Source organism: Dama dama, chromosome X, assembly GCF_033118175.1.
Source record: "Dama dama isolate Ldn47 chromosome X, ASM3311817v1, whole genome shotgun sequence".
Lineage (NCBI taxonomy): Eukaryota > Metazoa > Chordata > Mammalia > Artiodactyla > Cervidae > Dama > Dama dama.
In genome coordinates, this window is record NC_083714.1 from 43,711,148 (window position 1) to 43,735,497 (window position 24,350).

The 24,350-nt window shown below is 42.2% G+C and overlaps 1 pseudogene; it reads left to right on the top strand.

Annotated features, from left to right (window-relative positions):
• Window positions 1-17,167: 17,167 nt before the first annotated feature.
• On the top strand, window positions 17,168-17,478 carry LOC133052625 (U6 snRNA-associated Sm-like protein LSm3; annotated as a pseudogene).
• The last annotated feature ends 6,872 nt before the right edge of the window (window positions 17,479-24,350 follow it).

Here is a 24,350-nt window from a genome sequence, read left to right on the forward strand (position 1 = left end):
ACTCTTAAGTTCTTACTGGTAGGTTAGAGGCCAAACTCATGATCCATATGGTCTGATGCCAACCTCCTTCTCCAGTCTTGTTTCATACCGGTATTGCCTCCCCTACCACCCCAACACACACACACACACACACACACACACACACACACACACCAGTCACACTAGCTTTATTTTAGAATCTTAAGCCAGTCGTGTTCTTGCCATGATAAGGCCTTTTTACCTGCTTTTCCCCTTTCCTGCAATCTCCTTCTTCACCTACCTCAAGTCAATCTGTGTCATTTATTAAGTTACCGCCCCCTTCTCTGATCTTCTGGATTAGATAAAATTCTTATTTGGATTTTCTAGATTTTCCCTTTCACACATATAATTTTGCACTGATTTGTCTGCATGTTTGATTTCTCTCTACCCGTCCCACTAAATAGTACCTCCATGAGGACAGAGATTCATATATTCATCATTGGATCCCCAGTGCCCACAACAGTGCTTGACATGTAAGTAAGTGCTCAACAAATGTTTGTTGAGTGAATGAAAGAATGAGTGAGTGAATCACCATTTCACAGATGAGAAACTGAGGCTCACAGAGGTAAAGCGTATCATTCAAGGCAACACAGCTACTTGGTGGCAGAGCAGGGATTTGAGTCTAAATTTGTTCGATTCCGTCTCCCATATTCTTTGGTATGCCTCTTCCTGCCTTTCTAAGTTTACGTTTTTAACTTCACGAATTATGTGTGTGCATATCCATGCTATAAAAATTCAAACCATAAAGATTTTTAATCAGTAAAAAGTGTAGGAGACTTCCCTGGTGGCACAGTAGATGAGAACCCGCCTGCCAACGCAGGGGACACAGGTTAGATCCTTGGTCTGGGAAGATCCCACATGTTTTGGAGCAAGTAAGCCTGTGCACCACAGCTACTGAAGCTGTGTGATAGAGCTGGCGAGCTGCAACTACTGAAGCCCACACGCCTAGATCCTGTGCTTCCCAACAAGAGAAGTCACCACAAGAAGAAGCCCATGCACCACAAAGAGTAATAGGTACTGCTCTCCACAACTAGAGAATGCCTGTGCAAAGCAACAAAAACCCAGTGTAGCCAAAAATAAACAAATAAATAAATAAATAATTTTTTAAAAGTATAATTCCCATGGCTTTGGCGCTCCTGAGGAGTATCACTGTTAACATTTTGTTATTTGTATTTCCAAGGCTCATTCTGTGTTTGGACTATACACATATAGCTAGCTATCTATATTATATACACACAGCCACACAGATAGATAAACATAGTTCCACTGGGTTTTGTTTTTTACATTGATGGCTCATACGAGGTGTGTTCTTCTGAATTTCTTTTATTAACTTAGCACTATGCTGTAAGATCTGTTGATGTCAGTACATCAGCCTGGCACTCTCCTTTGCATACATGAAGAGATGTGGAAATATTAAATGATGCATAAAATGTACAAGTGCCATTAAGTTATTATTTTATTATCAAAAGAGAGTCAGGTAGTAGTGTTTTGCTGCAGTTCTTTATTATATGTCATTGTGCTACACTTTAGGGATCCCCAAATGAGGAAGACAGTTCTTGCTTGTATCCTGTCAGCAAAGATAAAGCTAGGAGGTCTGAGACAGCAAGGCATGCTTAGGCAAGAGAAGTAGCTCTGTATTACCAGATCCTATAACCGAAGGGCAAATGTGGGTGGGACAAGGCGTGGCACATAGGCAGGGGGCTAAATCAAGTGGGATCTTATTTATCATGTTAAGGAGTGAATCTTTCCCTGAGGGCACAGGGAACCATGTAAGGAGTACTGGTTAGGAATACATCAGCTATAAGTACCAGACAATTTGCTAATAATATTTTTTTCTCAATATAACAAGAAGCCTGAAGGAAGGCAGTTTCTGGTTTTGGTTCAGAAGGTCAACAGTGCTCTTAGAGCTCAGGCTCTATCTTTATAGTCATGATCCTGATTGTGTTGACTTTCATCTCTATGCTTATTGCTTCATAGTCCCAACATGGCCACATGGCTCTGGTATCACATCCATGTTCAAGGAAGTTAGAAGGGCAAAAGAGATTGCTCTCAGGAAAGCAAAGATTTCCCCAGAATCTCCCAGCAGATTGAAGCTTATAAGTCATTGACTAGAATTGTATGTGGGCGCCCTAACTTCAGGGAAAGCTGGAGGAATTAATATTTAGTTTTTATTGCTTCTAAAGTGAGGGCACACAATGACTGGGAAAGAGTGTTTTGGTTCCCAGCCCAAATGATCTGCTTCCAGTAAGATTTACTCAAGGAATTGGCAGGAAGTAAGGAATCAGGCCTTTCTGCCCTGCGGTGCCATTATAATTCTTCCCAAGAGATTTTTTGGGCAACCCTGAAATGCTGGGAAATTTTTCACTCAGGCCTGAAAATTTTTGCCAAGAAAATAATGCAGTATTCCTGGTTTGCACAGAAGGAATAGGTAAAGCCCTTATTAAAGTAGGATATGGCCACTTCCACCTGGAGAATAGGTCTGTCCATCAGTCTCCAAATTGGAGCTGTTGACTTAAGCCTTGTGGGGGAAAACCCACACTCTAAGGACATAGTTCTAAGAATTCACTCAGGAAGGATCAGATTTGAACTGCTTGAACTTAGAGAACTGCACTGGCAACTCCACTTCAGCTTATAGCAAATCTCTCTTGGCATTTGTATGTATGCCCTGTCTGAGAGAACTGTAATCTACTGCCAGGAAATGCCACTACCTACAAGAAAAGGAGGATCTACTGGTCACAGTCTCCATCAGGCCCCAGAAAGAAGAGTGTATTCATGCTACTGTCCTGAATCACAGACATGGCAGTAGGGACAGGGGCTTGTGTTTGTGTGGTGAGGTTTTGAAAAGTTAAGCAGAATAGAAAGCTGATCAAAAACCAGAGGATTTCAGGCTGGGATTGTGGGCCCAGATGATCTTGTAATTCACAAGTCTAAACAATTGTATGATCTTTCTCTGGAAGAAACTATATATAGAAATGACAAAAAAAAAGTTGAAAGGATATATGTTGCACAGGAGCAGAAAGCCTAAGAACCCAAGCAAGAGTATTACATTAGTAACGGACATTAATAAAAAGAGGGCTTAGAAAGCTAAAGGACCTCTTTTCTAAAGCAGAGAGCTGGGCTCTAGATAATATCAGTTCAGGCAACCCCCACCACAACCCAGGGAGCTGAGTATCATTAGCTCCATTTTTTACATATGAGATCTGCCTAAGTCAGGTCATATCAATGGTGCACTGTGAAGTATGGAATTCAGTTCCATTTATTTCTGATTTTAAAGTTCATGCTCAAAGGCACCCTCACTACGCTGCATTGAACAGACTTTCCCTGGATGCCAGAAAATGATGATCTGTTTGAGAGGCTATTTTTCAGCAGAGAGAGAGAGAGGCTATCTTTTATCTGCAATTTCTCATTAGTTTGGTTTTTGAAAGCCCACTTGAACGGTCTCTGCTTGTTTGTTGGTTTTTTTCATTCGAATGCACCCTGACCTAAGTTGCAGCGGATAACTTGTTGCCAGGATATGTCTGTAATAGCCAGAATGGAAAGTAAGCAATAACAAAACAGCACAATCATCGAGTTCTTTGTGATGTCTGCATTTCTTTTTATTAAACCCATTATTTCTGAATCTTTTTGGGTGGGGCTAGAGATGGAGGAGAGCTATTAACGGCCAACTAGTCTTTATTTCAAATCTATTCATATTATAGTTAATTATTGCTCTACAGACATTTAACACCCAAACTACATCCTTTTTGGTTAAATTGTTGATGACTACATGGCCAGATAAATAACAATCTTAAACAAAGATGGGCAGAATAAATTGAAAACTGACAAGTACTTTCATGACCCCACTAACTTTTCAAATAATAAGAAAATTTGTGGGAAGCAATTCTTAACCCTTGACACTCCACGTGAAACATAGCTAGCTCTCTGATACTTTCTCACACAATCCCACAGTAATTAAGCCCATTCTATAGATAAAGAAATTGAAGCCCAGGGGGTGAAATGACTTGTCTGAGGAGGCCTTACAAATAACTGAGAAAAGAAGAGAAGAGAAAGGCAAAGGAGAAAAGGAAAGATATATCCATCTGAATGCAGAGTTCGAAAGATTAGCAAGGAGAGATAAGAAAGTCTTCCTAAGTGATCAGTGCAAAGAAATAGAGGAAAACAATAGAATGGGAAAGACTAGAGATCTCTTCAAGAAAATTTGATATACCAAGGGAACATTTCATGTAAAGATGGGCACAATAAAAGACAGAAATGGTATGGACGTAACAGAAACAGAAGATACTAAGAAGAGGTGGCAAGAATACACACAAGAACTATACAAAAAGGATCTTAATGACCCAGATAACAACAATGGTGTGATCACTCACCTAGAGCCAGACAACCTGGAGTGTGAAGTCAAGTGGGCCTTAGGAAGCATCACTATGAACAAAGCTAGTGGATGTGATGGAATTCCAGTTGAGCTATTTCAAATCCTAAAAGACTATGCTGTGAAAGTGCTGCACTCAATATGCCAGCAAATTTGGAAAACTCAGCAGTGGCCACAGGATGGGAAAAGTTCAGTTTTCATTCCAATCCCAAAGACAGGCAACATCAAAGAATGTGCAAACTATCACATAATTGTACACTTTCACATGCTAGCAAAGTAATGCTCAAAATTCTCCAAGCTAGGCTTCAATAATATGTGAACCAAGAACTGCCAGATGTTCAAGCTGGATTTAGAAAAGGCAGAGGAACCAAAGGTCAAATTGCCAACATCCATTGGCTCATAGAAAAAGCAAGAGATTTCCAGAAGAACATCTGCTTTATTGACAACACCAAAGCCTTTGTGTGGATTACAACACACTGTGGAAAACTCTTTAAGAGATGAGAATAACAGACCATCTTACCTGCCTCCTGAGAAATCTGTATGGAGGTCAAGAAGCAACAGTTAGAACTGGACATGGACTGGTTCCAAATTGGGAAAGGAGTACATGAAGGCTGTATATTGTCACCTTGCTTATTTAACTTATATGCAGAGTGCATCATGCAAAATGCCAGGCTGGATGAAGCACAAGCTGGGATCAAGATTTCTGGGAGAAATATCAATAACCTCAGATATGCAGATGACACCACCGTTATGGCAGAAACTGAAGAGGAACTAGAGTCGCTTGATGAAAGAGAAAGAGGAGAGTGAAAAAGCTAGCTTAAAACTCAACATTCGAAAAATGAAGATCATGGCATCTAGTCCCATCACTTCATGGCAAATAGATGGGGAAACTACGCAAACAGTGAGAAACTTTATTTTCTTGGGCTCCAAAATCACTGAAGATGGTGACAGCAGCCATGAAATTAAAAGATGCTTGCTCCTTGGAAGAAAAGCTATGACCAACCTAGACAGCATATTAAAAAAGCAGAGACAGTACTTTGCCAACACAGGTCCATCTAATCAAAGCTATGGTTTTTCCAGTAGTCAAGTATGGATGTGAGAGTAGGTCCATAAAGAAAGCTGAGTGCTGAAGAATTATTGCTTTTGAACTGTGGTGTTACAGAAGACTCCTGAGAGTCCCTTGGCCTGCAAGGAGATCCAACCTGTCCATCCTAAAGGAAATCAGTCCTGAATATTCATTGGAAGGACTGATGCTAAAGCTGAAGCTCCAATACTTTGGCCACCTGAGGCAAAGAACTGACTCATTGGAAAAGACCCTGATGCTGGGAAAAATTGAAGGCAGGAGGAGAAAGGAACGACAGAGGAGGAGATGGTTGGATGGCATTACTGACTCAATGGACATGAGTTTGAGTAAGCTCTGGGAGTTGATGATGGACAAGGAAGCCTGGCATGCTGCAGTCCATGGGGTCGCAAAGAGTTGGACATGACTGAGCGACTGAACTGAACTGAAGGGCACACAAAGAATGAGTGGTAGAACCATGATTTGAACTTAAGTCTGTACAGTCCTCAAATGTTTGATCATTTTGGCTCAGCTCTAAGAATGGGTAAGACTTAGATGTGAATTTCAATCTTGATAGACTAAGTAAACAGAAAAACTGCATCTGAACATCTCTATTAATGAACTTGACCTATTGATCTTTATAGAGCACGTCACCCAACAACCATTAACTACACATTTTTTTTTTCGGGTACACATGAAACATGAACCAGGGCAGACAAATTTGGAACCATAAAATAAATCTCAATACATTTAGAAAGATTCAAGTCATACAAAGTCTGCTCTGTGACCACAGAGAATTAAATTAAAAATCAATGATGGAGTGACTTCCCTGATGATCCAGTAGTTAAGAATCTGCCTGCCAATGCAGGGGGCACAGGTTTGATCCCTGGCCTGGGAAAATCCCACATGCTTCAGGGCATCTAAGTCCAAGAGCCACAACTACTGAGCCTGCATGCTCTGGAGCCTATGAGCAACAACAAGAGAAGCCAATGCAATGAGAAGACCATGCACCACAACTAGAGTGTAGCCCCTGCTTGCTGCAACTAGAGAGAACCCGTGCACAGCAACAAAGACCCAGCACAACCATAAATAAATAAAATTTTAAAACTTTAAAAAATTAAAATAAAAGTCAATGATGGAAAGATCTCCAGAAATTTTCTAAATATTTAAACACCAAATAATATTTTTAATGAGCTGTGGGTTAAGGAAAATTCAAAAGTAAAATTAGGAAGTAATTTGAATTGAATGTATATGAAAACACAACATATCAAAATTTGTGGGAAGCTGCTAAGAAAGTAGTCCTGGGGGAGATTTATAGCACTAAATGCCTATATTAGAAAAGTCTCAAATCGAAGGCTTCAGCTATACGATAGCACTTATTTGTGGAATCTAAAAAATAATACAAATAAATCTATATACAAAACAGACTCACAGATATAGAAAACAAGCCTGAGATTACCAAAGGGCAGAAGAAGGGGAAAGGGAGAAATTATTATCTTGTAGTAACCTATAATGGAATATAATTTGCAAGAATATTGAGTTACTATGTTGCACACTTGAAACTAACACAATACTGTAAATCAGCTGTACTTTCAACTCAAAAAAGCTGCAGTCATCATGCCAGTGTGGTATTGGCAAAGGGACGGATACATTGATCAATGGAGCAGATAGAGACTCCAGAAATGGACTCAAACAAATAAGCCTAAGTTATTTTTGACAAAGGTACAAAAGCAATTCAACAAACACCATTTTCAACAAATGATGTTGAAGTAATGGGACATCCACTGACAAAAAAATTAAATCTCCCTTAGCCTCATGCAACATTATGCTGGCATTAATGCAAATGAATCACAAGCTTAATTGTAAAACTTTTAGAAGAAGCACAGTAGAAAATCTTTCACATCTAGGGTTTGATGAAGAGTTTTAGACTTGATAACTAAAGCAAAACCTGTAAAAGGAAAAATTGATAAATTGAACCCCATCAAAACCAATAAGTTCTGTTTTGAGAAAGACCCAGTTTAGAAGATGAAATGACAAGCTACAGACTAAGAGAAGCTATTTGCAAACCAGATATCTGACAAATGACTACTATCTAGAACTCTCAAAACCCAACAGCTAAGTAACAATAGTAAAGACAGTAATAACAAAAGTCCAACTAGAAAATGGGCAGTTATGGAGTCAGAATTAAACTGTACTCGGTGGTTGCTGATAAGAAACTAAGTAACATGAGTGTTAGTCACTCAGTCAGGTCGAATTCTTTGAAACCCCATGGACTGTAGCCCACCAGGCTCCTCTGTCCGTGGGATTTTCCAGGCAAGAATACTGGAGTGGGTTTCCATTTCCTTCTTCAAGCAACATGAAGGAAAGTTATTTTAGTTTTCTTACTTCTAATGAGAAGGACTTCTGGCTGTCTGCTAAGCTTTTCCTGGTCACTTGTATTTCTTTCTGCCAACGTACGGGTAGATGTCCAGGGCCAACCTGGGGTCAGTAAACACCCTTAATTGAGAAAAAGCATGCAAAGAAAGAAGTTGAAAACAAAACCAGAGAATTTAACACCACTTCTCACTTCTGCTAAGATGAAGATCTGGGCCAAGCGTTTTAATTCTTTTAATTTCCACTAGATAACATTATCATGTTGTATGGATTATATTAATCATAATATAAAGGTATGTAAATGATAACCACAGATTTGAAGCAAAAGTTAGAATTCACTGTCTGTCAAATGCAAATGTACTTATGGGTATAGTGAGCGTTTGAACTCAGGATCAGAGTTATATATGCTATTATATTTCTATACATATTGTGGTGTTTCTTGAGCACCCACTATGCATACATATTTAATTTTAAAATACATTTTACAATTTTTAGGAGTTAATTTTCATGAGTGAATAAATATATCTCAAAATGAATTCTGAAGAATGTTTATTTTTTTCCCAAAGAAAGGAAGGAAAAAGAAAGTGGTGCTTCTTACTCTGCATAAAGAATCAGTATTCCTTAGCAGAGTTCCCTTCAGTCATCAACAAAGATATGTAATATATTTATTTTTAAATTAATTTTTAGCACTGTATGGAGGCAAGAACTCTGAGCTGGCAGTTAAAAGCCCTAAATTGTCGTGCACATTCCACCACCAACTCCTGGTGTGGCCTTGATGAAATCCCTTTCCTTGCTGGGACTGCATTTCCCACATAAGAGGAGGGGTTTTGACTAGAATATGACATCTCTGGCCCTTCCATAGAATCTTATGAATGTGTGTGTGTGTCTTATTTATCTACTTTGGGAAATAAAAATGCTTTATCGCTCAGAGTATATAAGCCAAACTGTTACATTTAATCTCGGCACGGCTAAAGAAGCATTCTTTCCTATATGTTGAGATACAAGTAAAAGAAAAGACTGAATAAATTCCATGGTCAATTACATGGTCAGTGAATCACAAGAGTAGAGGCTCTTGGAATTTGGCAGCTACTGTTAGATTCAAAAGATGTGCTGAGAAGCAACGGTTTTAGCAAGTAGTTTCCCTATTTACTCGAGCCTGGAGGCTGTTGCTAATATTTGGGACCAAGAGTATTGTAGATTGTTCCATTTAACGGCCCCTCTGAAGATCAGATTCTGGGATTTCATGGACTTGCCAGATTTTAAAATCATAATCTGTGACATGCAGCCATGCCTGTTATGATTTCAATCTGGCCCTGAGTTATTAAACAGGCCAGTGGCTCTGAACTAGGTGGGGGGTCGCGGCTTAGAGGCAACACAGCTGGCGGGATTATTCTTATTCTTCTCTTTTTTCTAGTAGCTCTCTAGGGTCTAGGTCTGTGTAAGAATTTGATTCTTTCCTTCCTTCTAGAATCCTTCCTGAAAAGAACTTCCATGAGAATCTGTGCAGCCCTCACTCTCCCTGTCACTTCTCCAACACGATTCCTCTGGGCGAGCGTTCGAAATGAAATCCTTGGGCCTGGGGCCTTAGAGTCCAGTGTGATGGTCCCTTGACTTCAATGCAGGTGGAGAGTTTGGTATGGATATGGAAAGGATGGGGTTTCCCTGGTAGCTCAGCTGGTAAAGAATCTGCCTGCAATGCAGGAGATCCCTGTTCAACTCCTAGGTGGGGAAGATCCCCGGGAGAAGGGATCGGCTACCCACTCCAGTATTGTTGGGTTTCCCTGGTGGCTCAGGTGGTATAGAATCCACTTGCAATGTGGGAGACCTAAGTTCAATCCCTGGGTTGGGAAGATCCCCTGGAAGAGAGCATGACAACCCACTCCAGTATTCTTGCCTGGAGAATCCCATGGACAGAGGAGCCTGGCGGGCTACAGTCCATGGGGTTACAAAGAGTCGGACACGACTGAGCGACTAAGCACAGCACAACGTGGGAAGGATGGGATCCTGGTGACATGCCAGGAATTGAATGGGTCCAGAGGCAGCTTACACACATACACAAACTTAAAAGGTGAATCTGATTAGAAGTCAGTGTCTCCTTTACTCCATTGTCAAAATAAGATAAATCAAGATATAAATAGATACTTCTTACCCAGGGGCCAGAAATAGGTTTTTTCCCCCTATGTTTAATTATTTTGGCTGTGAATCATTTGGGATCTTCACTCCCCAACCAGGGATTGAACCCACACCCTCTGCATTGAAAAGCTGAGTCTTAACCACTGGACCACCAGGGAAGTTCCAGAATTAGCTTTCTTTAATTCTTTGATTCCAAGTGGCAATCTCAGTGTAATATGTATATGCATGTATGTATGTATATATATAAATGTATACGTGCGTGCATGTGTGCTCAGTCGCTTCAGTCATGACTCTTTGCGACCCTATGGACTGTAGCCTGCCAGGCTCCTCTGTGCACGGGATTCTCCAGGCAAGAATATTGGAGTGGGTTGCCATGCCCTGCTCCAAGGGATCTTCCCGAACCAAGGATCAACCGAAGTCTCCTATGTCTCCTGCATTGGCAGGCAGATTCTTTACTGCTGAACCACCAGAGAATCCCACAAATGGATACATGTTATGATAAATATGTATCCTCTACATATGATATATATATAGTTGGGCAAAGCTACCTCCACAGAATAACAGCTGGGAAGGGTATGTTGCATGACAGAAGCAGGACCTGACAATGAAAGCTGGACTGAGTAGCTAAATTAATTAATGTGAAGTTGAAGGTGAGTCAACAGTGCAATAAGCACGTCCGTGGACTTCTGGTTGGGTGAAACTTGCTCCCTGAGTGGGGAAGTGAGTGAGCTCTGCAAAATTTTCTGAGGAGAGTTCTAAGGAACACCTGCTGCTGCTGCTGCTAAGCCACTTCAGTCTTCCAAATGAGAAAAAGTTGAGAGGAGAGTGAGTGGCCTGGAGATAAACTGCCTTGGTGCACAGGGCTGCCCAGAACACATGGGGAGTGACCTCTGTAAGGCCCAACCAGAAGTGGATGAAAGGTGCAGTATAGAACAGTAAGAGCTTTCCAAAGAGAAGACAGGTTGCCCCACATGATAGCAATCTGTTCATCCCCAGAAGTATTCAAGCTGGTCATCCATTTGGCTGGGACGCTGAAGAGGAGATTCAAGTATCACATGCACGGGGCCCTAAGATCCATGGCACATGGCACATGACACATAACACTCTTCAACATGTGGAAAGAGTAGAGTGTCTGGGCCAGGGCACCATACACAGCTCTGTAGATGTGTAGATATATAGTCATATATCTCAAATGAGAGGTTCAGGAAAAAATGTGGAAAACTTGTACAGTGTACATCTTCTTCTCCCAAGGACACAGAGACATCTTGTGACAATCTCAGATCCAAAGAAGGCAGAGTGGTCCTGAGTAAAGTCCACATGGTCATCATTTCTTTAGCAAGCACAATCCCAAATGATGCCTTCTTGAGAGTGGCTTACCTCCTTGTCAGCTGTGCCCTTCCATAGTCTAGGCCTTTTCATCCTCCCCAGATGAACTGCAGTTGAAGAAAGTGACCAAAAGTTGATTGAAACTTAATGTTGACAAGAATGTTCTGCGTGGCTGAGTTGGGGGTCAGACATCTGAGAGTTGAGATATCAGGAACTGGGGTGAATGAACACGTTTTAACCTCCTGGGAAATTGTCTTTGAACCTCATTTGTCCCTGAGAAATGTCCATCGAAGACTTGCTGCCATTCTGTGTCTTGTCCTGCAAACTGGTACCCGCTCCATACATGGTAGTGCTAGCTCACTCACCAGTAGAAACATTCTTTGGAGAGAAATAGTCATTTATGCTGGTGACAGTTGATGTTTAATTTCTGGGGATGGCTTTTTAAATTTTTCTGTTACTCTAGGACTTTCCTTTCCCATCTCTTCCATCCTTTTTCATTCCAAATGAATTATTTTTTCAGTGGACATGTCTTTAGAGTAAAGACAGAATGCTTTGTAAAAATGGTGAAATTGGGTTCTTTCAGACAAGGGTGACATGTAGCATATTTTTCTGATAGTTGAGAAACAATAGTAGATCTTTTGGGACTTAAGCTGGAATTAGTCTTATCAGTCTCTATTTTTGGTTTATTTTTTCACCCGGTCAGTTTAACTCTGTCTTAAAGGCACAAATAGCAAGGGGTGTAACAACATCTGGAATATGGTAGAAAGTGTGCTGAAAAAGATGATTCTTCATTCTGTAGCAGTACCACTTTATGAGTGGGCCAGCCACCATGGCTCTCAGACACTGTTAGACCCGTGGGGAGCTTGTGAGAACATCTAGTCCGACCCCTCACTTTCCTGACAGCTTTTCAGCCTCCTCCCCTTGCCATTGATCCCCACATCTGGGCAAGCTGATGAGAAAGCTTGGGTGTTCCAACCTTTAGTGCCCAGCAGGAGATTCAAATCACACAAGGCTCCGTACACCTGTGGAAACCTTCCCTTCTGCCAACCCCCTAATCAGAGGTAAAACCCCTTCTTTCCATGCTTTCCCAAGCCATGTTTGAACCAGCTTGGGAATCCTGCCCTGCTCTCCTTAGAAAAACCCCTTTATGTAATTAATAACCCTTTTCACACCCTCTGTGTGTGTGTTCAGCAGCATCAGTCTTGACATTGGGACCAAACTTTGGGTAGATGACCACAGCACAACTCTGAGGTGTCTGCCGTTATAATCAGCATGTTACTGATGAGGAAACTGAGGAACAGGGAGGTCAAAGTCATGCACAGGGACTGTAAAAAGCTTACACAATTACAGAAAGCATTCCTGAAAATAAACACACTGCTAAGATTTTCATACCAACCTGCTTAAGAATGTTCTATAGCCAGAGTGTGCAGTTGAAATGTATTAATAAGCAAAAGTTCTGAGATGAATCTTTGAATTCTAGTTAAAGTTCCTACCCAAGATTATACAGCTAGTAAGTGATGGAGCTGGAATCGAATCCCAGGCTCTGGGGCTCTGGAATCTACATTCTAAACATCTCAGAAAGGGACTTCCCAGATGGTCCAGCAGTTAAGACTCCATGCTTCCACTGCAGAGGACACAGGTTTGATCCCTGGTTGGGGAACTAAGATCCCACATGCCACATGGCATGGCCAAAAAGAACCCAAACAACAACAACAAAATAAATAAATTTAACATCTGCCTGATAATAAAGCTTGTGCAGCAGTAGAATAAACCCAGGTTTGATGAAGCTTGTGGAAAGGCTATGTATAGAATAATCCTCGTGGTATATACCAGACACTGTGCTAAGTTCTTTACTGAATCTTTTTACAACTCTAAATTCAATGCCATTATTATCCCCATTTTATAGATAAGGAAATTGGAGGTTCAGAGAGGTTAAGAAACATGCCCGAGGCCACACAGCTAATAAATGGAGTAGCTGGCTTGAGAAGCTCCATGAGTTGATATATTAGAGGCTGTATGGTCTAATACTCATTTGGAATGTGGGCATTTTGGGTCTTAGGTCTATAATAATAAAGGTCAGATTTTCCATGTATTTAATGATAAGCCCTTTACAGGCATTATCCTAGTTAAACTTTATACTATAACATAAGTACTGGTTTATCTCCATTTTACAGATGAGTTACTTGAGTCTCAGAGAAGTTAGCACAACTTTTCTGCAGAAAGTTTTACTAATGTAGGAACCTGGAGAGGAGCTGAGCTCTGAAGTCTGTCTGATTAGAACAACCACGCTCTGGAAGACTTAACTGGTTGGATTTATAGTTTGAGTCTCAGTTCTCTCCTCTGTCGACTGAAAGTACACAATCTCTCGCAAGGACCCAGACATATCTTTAGGATTTTAAAACACAACCAGCTGCCCTGCCCTGGCCCTCCCCCCATCAGCACCTCTTGAGCTGTTGCCGTATTCCTGTTCAGCACCTCCTGTCAGATGCCTCGTTCTTGCTGATGTCGGGGACTGGACTGTCACTGGACTGGCCCTGGCTGCTGTGGCTACTCAGGCAGCACATGCTGGAAGTCCCTGTTATCTCTGGGACTGCTCTTTCTGGTATGTTAAGGATTTATTCAGTCGAAAAGGAAGAAGGAACCGAGAACCTTCTGTGGCCAGTATGTGTATTTCTCCTTGTGCATATCCTGACATTGGTATCTCTGGACATGGAAATCCACATACCCAGCCAGGAGAGTGTTGAGTGAACCCATGCAAATGGAGGAGAATGCAACACTGGAAGAGGCCCAGGTGCGGTCCTTCGTTGTTGTTTAGTTACTAAATCATGTCCAACTCTTTGCAACCACATGGACTGTAGCCCACCAGTCTCCAATATTGGAGTGGGTTGCCATTCCCTTCTCCAGGGGATCTTCCTGACCCAGGGATGGAACCCAGGTCTCCCTCATTTCAGGCAGATTCTTTACCATCTGAGCCACCAGGGAAGACCACCGTGGTCCTGTGCTGTGCTGTGTTTAGTCACTCAGTCGTGTCTGACTCTTTGCAACCCTATGGACTGTAGCCTGCCAGACTCCTCTGTCCATGGGGATTCAGCAGTCAAGAATGCTGGAGTGGGTTGCCATGCCTTCCTCCAAGAGATGTTCTCAACCCAGGGATCAAACCCAGCTCTTCCACATTGCAAGAGGATTCTTCACCACCTGAGCCACCAGGGAAGCTCCAGTGTGGTCCTAGGGACCCATAAACTGCCACCAAGTCAGCCCTGCCACTAAAAAACTGAAAGCATGCAACTGCCTCAAATTTCTTTACTCAAGATTAGGATGTGATTCTAACTCTCTTCCTATAAAGAAAGTTCATGTTCACATAAGCTGGAGGCGGCCCTAAGACGTATGTGGACCCAAAGACGGATGGAGAAACATTACCTGCAGTTATTATTAAACATCTTCAGAGAACTGGAGTTTTTGGGTGGCAGCAGGGAGCCTGAAACAGTGAAGGTACTTGGGAGAAGTAGAAATGCCCTCGAGTCGAAGTGAGCAGGTCTGGCTAAGCAAGTTGGTTATTCCAGCTCTGCTTAGCCTTGGACAAGGCCTCTCCTTTCCCTTCTCAGGCCCTTTGACTCCTTCCTCATTTGAACTTCAGTGCTATATGCTCTTTTCTTTCCTTTTTTTTTCTTTTTTTTTTCATTTATTTTTATTAGTTGGAGGCTAATTACTTTACAATATTGTAGTGGGTTTTGTCATACATTGACATGAATCAGCCATGGAGTTACATGTATTCCCATCCCGATCCCCCCTCCCACCTCCCTCTCCACCCGATTCCTCTGGGTCTTCCCAGTGCACCAGGCCTGAGCACTTGTCTCATGCATCCAACCTGGGCTGGTGATCTGTTTCACCCTAGGTAATATACATGTTTCGATGCTGTTCTCTGGAAACATCCCACCCTCACCTTCTCCCACAGAGTCCAAAAGTCTGTTCTGTACATCTGTGTCTCTTTTTCTGTTTTGCATATAGGGTTATCATTACCATCTTTCTAAATTCCATATATATGTGTTAGTATGCTGTAATGTTCTTTATCTTTCTGGCTTACTTCACTCTGTATAATGGGCTCCAGTTTCATCCATCTCATTAGAACTGATTCAAATGAATTCTTTTTAAGAGCTGAGTAATATTCCATGGTATATATGTACCACAGCTTCCTTATCCATTTGTCTGCTGATGGGCATCTAGGTTGCTTCCATGTCCTGGCTATTATAAACAGTGCTGCGATGAACATTGGGGTGCACGCTTTTTTTTTTTTTTCTTTTTAAAAGTGCTTACAGATCTAGCATTATTTGATTTCATTGAAGAAAATGACAAACCTTCATCAAGTGCCCATCGTATGTGCCTGTCACTGTGCAAGTTCCTCAAGTAAAGCTACATCCAAAGGGCTTGGGCACCACAAAGACAGGGAGAGTCAGGGCGGGCGTGTCAGAGGAGGCGCCTCTGAAGCTGCGCTGAGGAGGATGAGGGGCAGAAAACAAGAGTGGGCAGCAAGAGGCCCACATGCTCTTCTGAATCACCTGAAATTGTGAAAGAGTCAAAAGGAACCTGGCTCATTTCCTGGAACCTGGGAGCCATGGGAAATCAGATATTTCTGTCAGGATGTGCGTGGTGGTAAGGAATGAGGCTAGGGAGCTAAGAAGCCAAGAACAGATCATGGAGGGCCCCAAACGGCTGGTCAAGGAGTTTGGACTTTGTCCTATGGCAACACAGGTTGCCAACAGCGGTTCTTTAGAAGTGAGATTGCAGAATCAGATGGCTTTTGTGGGAATGTCACCCAGGTCTCAGTGGGGAGGATGATCTAGCGCAGGAGACCCTAGAGGCCTGGAGAGGAGTTAGGATGCTCGTTCACAAGGGAGAGTCCAGACAAAGGACAATGGCCCTCTGGTGGATGATGCTGCCCACCTCCTGATACTCAGGCCCTGTGGAATCCCTCCCCTCAGTTGCAGGCTGGCCCTAGTGAGACAAATTACGACAGTACAGCAAAGATGATGGATACTGCTTCCATGATCAGATTATAGAAAGACTGTGACTTCTGAAGCCAGTTGCCATGTGGTGAACTGTCCTATGGAGGGGCCCAGATGGCAAATCACTGATGTCTGTGGTCAAAGCCAGTGGGGACGAGAGGCTGGTCTGCAGCCACTTGAGTGAACTGGAAAGTGGAGCTTCTGAGGCAGGCCAACAACAGCCGTGTCAGTGACGTTGGAAGCACATCCTTCCCCACTGGAGCCTGGAGCCAATTCTCCCAACCACCACCTTGACTGCAGCCTGTGAGAAATCTGGAGCCCACTAAGCCGGGCCTGGATTCTTGGCCACAGAAATGGTGAGTAGTTACTATCTGTTGTTTTATATAGCTAATATTTTGGGGTTATTTCTTACACAGCAATGGATAAGTAACACCAAGCCCCAACTAAGGCGATGAGAATAAAGAACAGATGGATTCTGGAACTGGTGGGAAATTAGAGTGTGAGGGGGAAAGAAATGTCTAGGCAGACAGGGGTGGGAGATGGAAATCGAGATGGAAAATAGAGAAGTGCTGGTTTGGGGAGGAAAATGATGAGTTAGTTTGGCCCAGTCAAAGTTTGACAGACTGTAAGACAGTACTACAGTCAAGAGGCAGTTGGGTCCAAAGATCTGAGGCTCAAGAAAACCATACAGACTGAAATTTTGGGAAGATCGATGGAGAGGCAACTCTTAAACGTGCAGAGACCAAGGCCAGGACCCTAGAGATGTTCAGCAGTTAAAAGACTGTCCTGTATCATCAGAAAACTGTTGGTGATTGTGTATATGTTTGGTCTATGTATATCTTCTCCCAAGTAGTTGCCTCTCATTCTAAAATACTTTTCTGGGTTTCAAACATGGCAGACCACATGGACTGGCAACAAACTACTAACACCATAGAAGAGCCCCTGGATCTTCTCCGGCTCAGCCTGGATAAGAGAATCTATGTGAAAATGAGAAATAACAGAGAACTTTGAGGCAGGTTACATGCTTATGATCAATATTTAAGCATGATATTGGGAAATGCGGAAGAAACTGTGGCAACCAGTGAAAGTGAAAGTGAAGGAGAAGCATTTCAAGAGATATATCAATCAACAAAATGGAATATTCTGATGCTCTTTGGGGAGATGGTTTTGTGCTAGTGGTCCCACCATTTAGAGTTGACTGAAACAAAGAATTTGTCCAGTGTGGAAAGCAGGAGATTTTGCATAACTGTCACTTTAAACATAGAAGATATTCAAAAGAGAAACTGTCTACATTTTTATATTAAGTAATAATAAAGATTTCTTCTACTCCTGAAATAAACTGATTTGCAGATAACTCACAAATTCTTAGGCTAAATGGCATTTTTACTTTTTCTCCACCCTTTCCAATAAACGTGATCACCAAGATGCAAAAAAATAAAATAAAATACTTTCCCTTCACTTTGCAGCCATATTTGCAACCCAGTTTCACCTCACTAAAGATTCCAAGTGTCCGTGACTCCTTCCACCTTTCAGGTGTACCTGAGCCTCTCCAAATGGGACAAGCTCCAGTTGAGAGACTGCTATGCACATCTGCTGTTGATTTCCATTGCTTGTAATTATTGGCAACATCTCTAGAGTTTATATGTTGTTTACACACTCAGCCTAATTTATTCTTTGCAAAGAAATCATATAAAGCAACATAGCAGGAGAGCTTGTTACAGGAAGAAATATAGTACATGGAGCGTCTAGGAGATGTCAAGTTGACCCAGAGATCTTTTTCAGGGGGTGGAGGTGGTGAGAGTGTTTCCAGCTAACCTGCAGAATGTAAACAGAGCCTGCAGACAGACTGAAAGACAGCTCTATCAGCTCTGCTGGAGGTGTTGACACTACTATCCTACCCAGGGTGTGAGCACAGAAGCTTGTTACCATTCCAATTTTGCTGAGCTGCTTGGGGCTTTTGACATTACAGATATCCCGTTCCTGCACTGAGAGGCTCACACAAGATTCTTAAAGGTAGAAGGCACCTTGGAGGTCGCTTTACAATAGAGTGCACAGGCTAATTCTGAATGTTTCAAACTGTGTGCTTGGAAATAATCCATGGTATTTCAATTGAGCAATTAATAAAGCAGTGAACAGAGAGAATTCTTTTAGCAATATTAGTAGATGAAATTGGCTTTTATTACTATACAAACCCAAATTAAATTTGATGGAGCAATAAAATGAGAATGCCAGACTGAGGACTCTTCCTGCTCTAACAGCTTAGGTTAGGAGAGTACATTTGACTTTGAGGTCGCACCTGGTGTTTATGGCAGCCCCTAGGACTGGACATGCTGCCTACCAAATACCTCTCCTACTGTCATCCACCAGAACATTTTGTTTTTGTTGTTTTAAATAGTTGCTTTGTTGAGATATAATTCAATACTATAAAACTCAGCTGTGCAAAATGTACAATTCAGTGGTTTTTAGTATATTCAGAGTTGTGCACCCATCATCACAATTGATTTCTCATCATGCCAAAATGAAGCCCTGTGCCCATTAACAGTCACTCCCCCGTTCTCAGTCTCTCCTGACCTTGTTGCTATTCAGTTGCTCAGTTGAGGTTAACTATTTGCAACCCCATGGACTGAGCATGCCAGGCTTTCCTGTCCTTCACCATCTCCCAGAGTTTGCTCAAACTCATGTCCATTGAGTCGGTGATGCCATCCAACCATCTCATCCTCTGTCATCCCCTTCTTCTGTCCTCAATCTTTCCCAGCATCGAGGTCTTTTCCAATGAGTCACCTCTTTACATCAGGTAGCCAAAAAGTATTGAAGCTTTAGCTTTAGTCCTTCCAATGAATATTCAGGACTGGTTTCCTTTAGGATTGACTGGTTTGATCTCCTTGTTGTCCAAGGGACTCTCAAGAGTCTTCTCCAACACCACAGTTCACCCTAGGCAGTCCATAATCTACTTTCTGTCTCTATGGTTGTGCCTATTCTGGATAGTCACATAAATGGAGTCATGTGTAGTTTTTCTTGACTGGCCTTTTTCAGTTAACATAATGTTTTCAGGGTTCATCCATGTGGTAGTATGTATCAATACTTCATTTCTTTTTTAAAAATGAACTTCACTTTTTAGAACAGTTTTAGATTTACAGAAAAATTGAGGCTGTAGTAGAGACTCTCCATATACCACCATACCCAGTTTCCTCAGTTATTGCCATCATACAATAGTATGGTACATGCTTGACATTAATGAACCAACAATGATAGATTATTACTAAATAAACCCATGCTTTATTAAGATTTCTTCAGTTTTTCCCTAAAGTCATTTGAATGTTCCAGGATCCTATCCAGAATACCATATTACATTTATATTACTTTGAATCATCATATATTATGTTGAATCGTCATGTCACCTTAGGCTACTCTTGGCTATGATGGCTTCTCAGACTTCCCTTGTTTTTGATGACCTTGACAGTTTTGAGGATTGCTGGTCAGATATATGGTACAGTATCCTCAGTTGGGACTTTCCTGGTGGCACAGTGGTAAAGAATCCGCTTGCCAATGCAGGTGACACAGGTTCAGCTCCTGAGTTGGGAAGGTCCCCTGGAGAAGGAAATGGCAACCCGCTCCAGTATTCTTTTTTTTTTTTTTATTACTCCAGTATTCTTGCCTGGGAAATCCCAAGGACAGAGGAGCCTGGCAGGCTACCGTACACGGGGTTGCAAAAGAGTCGGACGCAACTGAGCGACTAAACAATAATAACATCATCAGTTAGGATTTGTCAGATGTTTTTTCTAATCATTAGATTGATTATGGGTTTGGGGGAGGAAGGCCACAGCAGAAAAGTGCCATTTTTGTCACATCATGTCAAGGTACGTACTGTCAGCATGACTTGTAATTGCCAATGTTGACTTTAATCTTCTGGCTAAGGTAGCGTTTGTTTGATTTCTCAGCTGCAATGTTAATTCTTTTCCCCCTTTCCATACTGTTCTCTTTGGAAGGTAGTCACTATGAGTAACCCACACTTAAGGCGTGGGGAGTTACACACAGATTTGTCTCTTTCCCTTCCCTCATTCATGTATTTACTTTAAAAATATTTATTTATTTGGCTGTGCCGGGTCTTAGTTGCAGCATGCGGGATCTAGTTCCCTGACCAGGGTCTGAACCTGGGCCCCTGCATTGGGAGCATGGACTCTTAGCCACTGGACCACCAGGGAAGTCCCTGCTTATTTATTTATATCAGTGTGGATGATGCCTATTTGTTGTATACTTTGGGTTATAATCCAGTACTACTTTATTCATTTTGTTGCTCAAACTGCTCCAGATTTGGTCATTGGAAACTGTTTTAGGTGGCTCCTATGTCCTTTTGAGGGTTCCCTGGTGGTTCACACCATAAAGAGTCTGCCTGCAATGTGGGAGACCCAGGTTTGATGCCTGGGTCGGGAAGATCCCCTGGAGAAGGGAATGGCTACCCATTCCAGTGTTCTTGCCTGGGAAATCACATGGACAGAAGAGCTTGGTGGGCTGTCGTCCATGGGGTCGCATAGAGTCGGACACAACTGAGCGGCTAACAAACAAACAATATATCCTTTTGACTCACCTCCATTATTGGACTTTGTCTTTCCTTCCTTCCTCCCTTTCTCCCTTTCTTCCTTCCTTCTTTGCCTTCTTTCTTTCCTGTCCTTACCTTTTGGCACTGCAGGATGTTCCAGACTCACTTTGTATATTTCTGGCCCCAGTTCTAGAATCAGCCACTTTCCCAAAGATCCCTGCTTCCTTTCACTGAGGAATGATATTAGAAACCAAGACCTGGATTCTTAGCTGTGTTCGTTGTTATTGAGATGTCATTGTTTCTGGGCCTACTCACTGCTGGCAGAGCTAGGTAATACATGTGTGAATACTAACCTTGTATATATATTGATATGAGTACTCATTTTTTTTCTTTTTTTAAAAAAATTCTAATAGTTATTTGTTATTTATTTGGCTGCACTTGGTCTTTTTTGCAGCATGTGGGATCTTTAGTTGTGGAACTCGAACTCTTAGTTGCAGTATATGGGATCTCGTTCCTTAACCAAGACCAAACCCAGGCCCCCTGCACTGGGAGCACAGAGTAATAGCCACTGAACCACCATGAAAGTCTCAGTACTCCATTCCTTTTTATTGCAGAATAATATTCCATTGCATAGATATACTACATTTTATCCATCCATTAATCAGTTCAGAGGCAATTAAGTTGTTTCCACTTTGGGGCTATTATGAATAATGCCTCTGTGAACATTAGTGCACACATTTTTGTGTGAACCTGTTTTTGTTAGCCCTAGGAGTAGAATTTCTGGGTCATACTGTAACTTGATGTTAAACTTTTTGAAGAACTGTGTCTGTTTTTCAAAGTGGTTTTACCACTTTACATTCCTTCCAGCATTATATAAGGATTCAAATTCTCCACATCCTTGGCAACACTTGTTAGTGCCTATCTGTAAAAAATTAAGACAGCCATCCTAGTTGACATGAAGTAGTATCTCATTGTGGTTTTGATTTGATGCCCTCAGTGACTAATAATTTTGAGCATCTTTCTATGTGTTTGTTGCCTATTTGTATATTCCCTTTGGAAAAAACTATTCACTTCCTCTGCCCATTTTTAATTGGGTAATTTGGGTTTTTTTTATTTTTGAGTTTTAAGTCTTTACACAGTCTAGATATAATTCCCTTATCAGATATATGATTGGTACATATTTCTTCCTATTCTGTGGGTTTTCTCTTCACTTTGCTGATGGCGCCCTGGCAAGCAAAACTGTTTAATCTTGATGAAGTCCAGCTTATTATTTTCTTTTGTGTTTATGCTTTTGGTGTCATAGGATCCATTCATTTTTAATGGTGATCTTTTATTTTGCCTTCTTTCTATAGCAAGAACTGGCCTCAGCAATGAGATGAGTGGGAAATACAGAATTTGACCAGAAAGCACTAGCTCCTCCCTGAAGAGTCAACAGAGGCTCCTAAGGAAGGTGATAATCATCACTAACACATACTGCACAAGGCTGAGTGCCAGACATTGTGCTCAGCGCTCAAAGCATCTTTTTTTTTTTAACCCTCAGAACGAGCCAGAGACATCATTGTTCCCACTTGAAGCTCCGTGTAAATGGTGTCCTCAAGAGCCTACAGCTGGTAAGGGATGGAGCCAAGGTGACAGATTCATTCTTGATGATTTTCACAGGCTTGCACTCATCCTGTTAGTTTCAAGTCCCCAGAGCCCCTATTCCTTAAACACACAGTAAACACTCCACATGTATTTTTGAGAGCCTAATATGGAATAGGCATTGTGCTTGGTATTCATGAACAAACTAGGCACTGTCTTTGCCCTCAAGGAACTTACAGACTAGGAATGAGACCAGCGATTGGCAGGATCACACAAATAAATGTAAAATGACCACTGGTATCAGGGCTGGGAAAAGGGTCCAGTCTTGTGAGAGTTTAAAACAGGACACCTGTCTTGTTCTGAAGGAGAGCTTCATGGACACCTTCACCAGAAGAGACGTTTGAACTGAGACCTTGCAGACAACATTGGACCATTTGAGGGAAGAGCTTGGGGCAGAACATTCCAGGAAAAAGGAACAGCACAGTCAAAAGCACTGGGGCAGGGAAGAATTTATGTACTTTTGCTAGTAGATTTTTTTAATTGTCAAGAAATCTGCGCTTGATATGGAGATTTGGGGGAATCTTGCCGATGCAAGATGAAAAATGCATAGTAAGGGCTTCCCTGGTGGCTATACAGTAAAGAATCTGCCTGCAGTAAGGGAGACCTGGGTTCGATCCCTGGGTTGGGAAGATCCCCTGGAGGAGGGCATGGCAACCCACTCCAGTATTCTTGCCTGGAGAATCCCCATGGACAGAGGAACCGGGCGGGCTATAGCCCATGGGGTCGCAAAGAGTCGGACATGACTGAACGACTAAGCACAGTACAGTGCATAATAATCTGTATCTGAGAAAATTACTGGACTTCAAAATTTATTTAGATATGAAACCATCAGGAACCATGATTTACTCAACAAACATTTCTCAGAGGGGATCCTGAGGTGGGAGTGGGGGTTGGAGGAGAGAGGCATAGAAGGGCACAGCATTGATCAGACAATAAGAAGTCACCAGAAGGTTATGAAGAAAGGAAGTGACACTGATAGGATTTCTGTTTGAAAAGTCGATGGGACACTCTGGGGAGAGTGGACTGGTGAGGAGCACAGTGGATGCAGGGAAAACAGGTAGGAGGCCATGGCAGTGGTCCGGCAGGCAGTGATGGTGGTGTGGATGAAGATGGCAGTGATGGGGAAAAGGGACACAACCGACCGTGTTTGTTCATTCGGCTGTGTGGGTGCCAGTTGGGTGCTCACCTAGCCCCTCCTCTCTTGGCCCAGGACACACCCCGTGGGCTTGCTCCGAACCCCCCCTCCCAAGAGGGCAGTGAGTTGCAGGCTCCTGGGTTTATGCGCTTTCTGGTTCCTCAATGGCCACTGCTTCCCGCGGTCCAAGCTGTTCAGCTTGGCTCCCAAGGAGGTCTTTTTCTCCAGTGAGTGGGTCCGAAGAATGACAGAGCCATCACTAATCTGCTCCTGCTCCTGCTGACTGATGAGGGCGCTTGGCAGGGGGTTGCTCTGCTGTGTTCACTGCAGCCCCCAACCTGGAGGAGAGCTGGGGAATTACTGCTGCTGGGGCTCCCCGACCCCCCTTATCCCAAACAAACGAAGGGAAAGCTTGAACTTTCTTCTTTCACAGGGAGACACACTTCTGTATTTGCGACTGGGAGAGAATATATTTTAAAGCTGACTTTTCTGGTGATAACAGGGATACAGTCCTATCAGAGAAAATTGAAGTATGAATAAATAGAAGGAAGACTAACCAGTATTCATAATACTACCCTGCATTTTTGTGTGTTTTCCCACTCATATGTACTTCAATAGGTCACACATACTGAATATACTTTTGTGCATCTTGCTCTTTTCAATCTGTTTTAAGCGTTTTCTTGTGTAATCATAATCTCTCTCACAATTTTTAATATCTGCAAAGTAGTCTTTTGGGGGAAAAGGTATTTTACATAACCTTT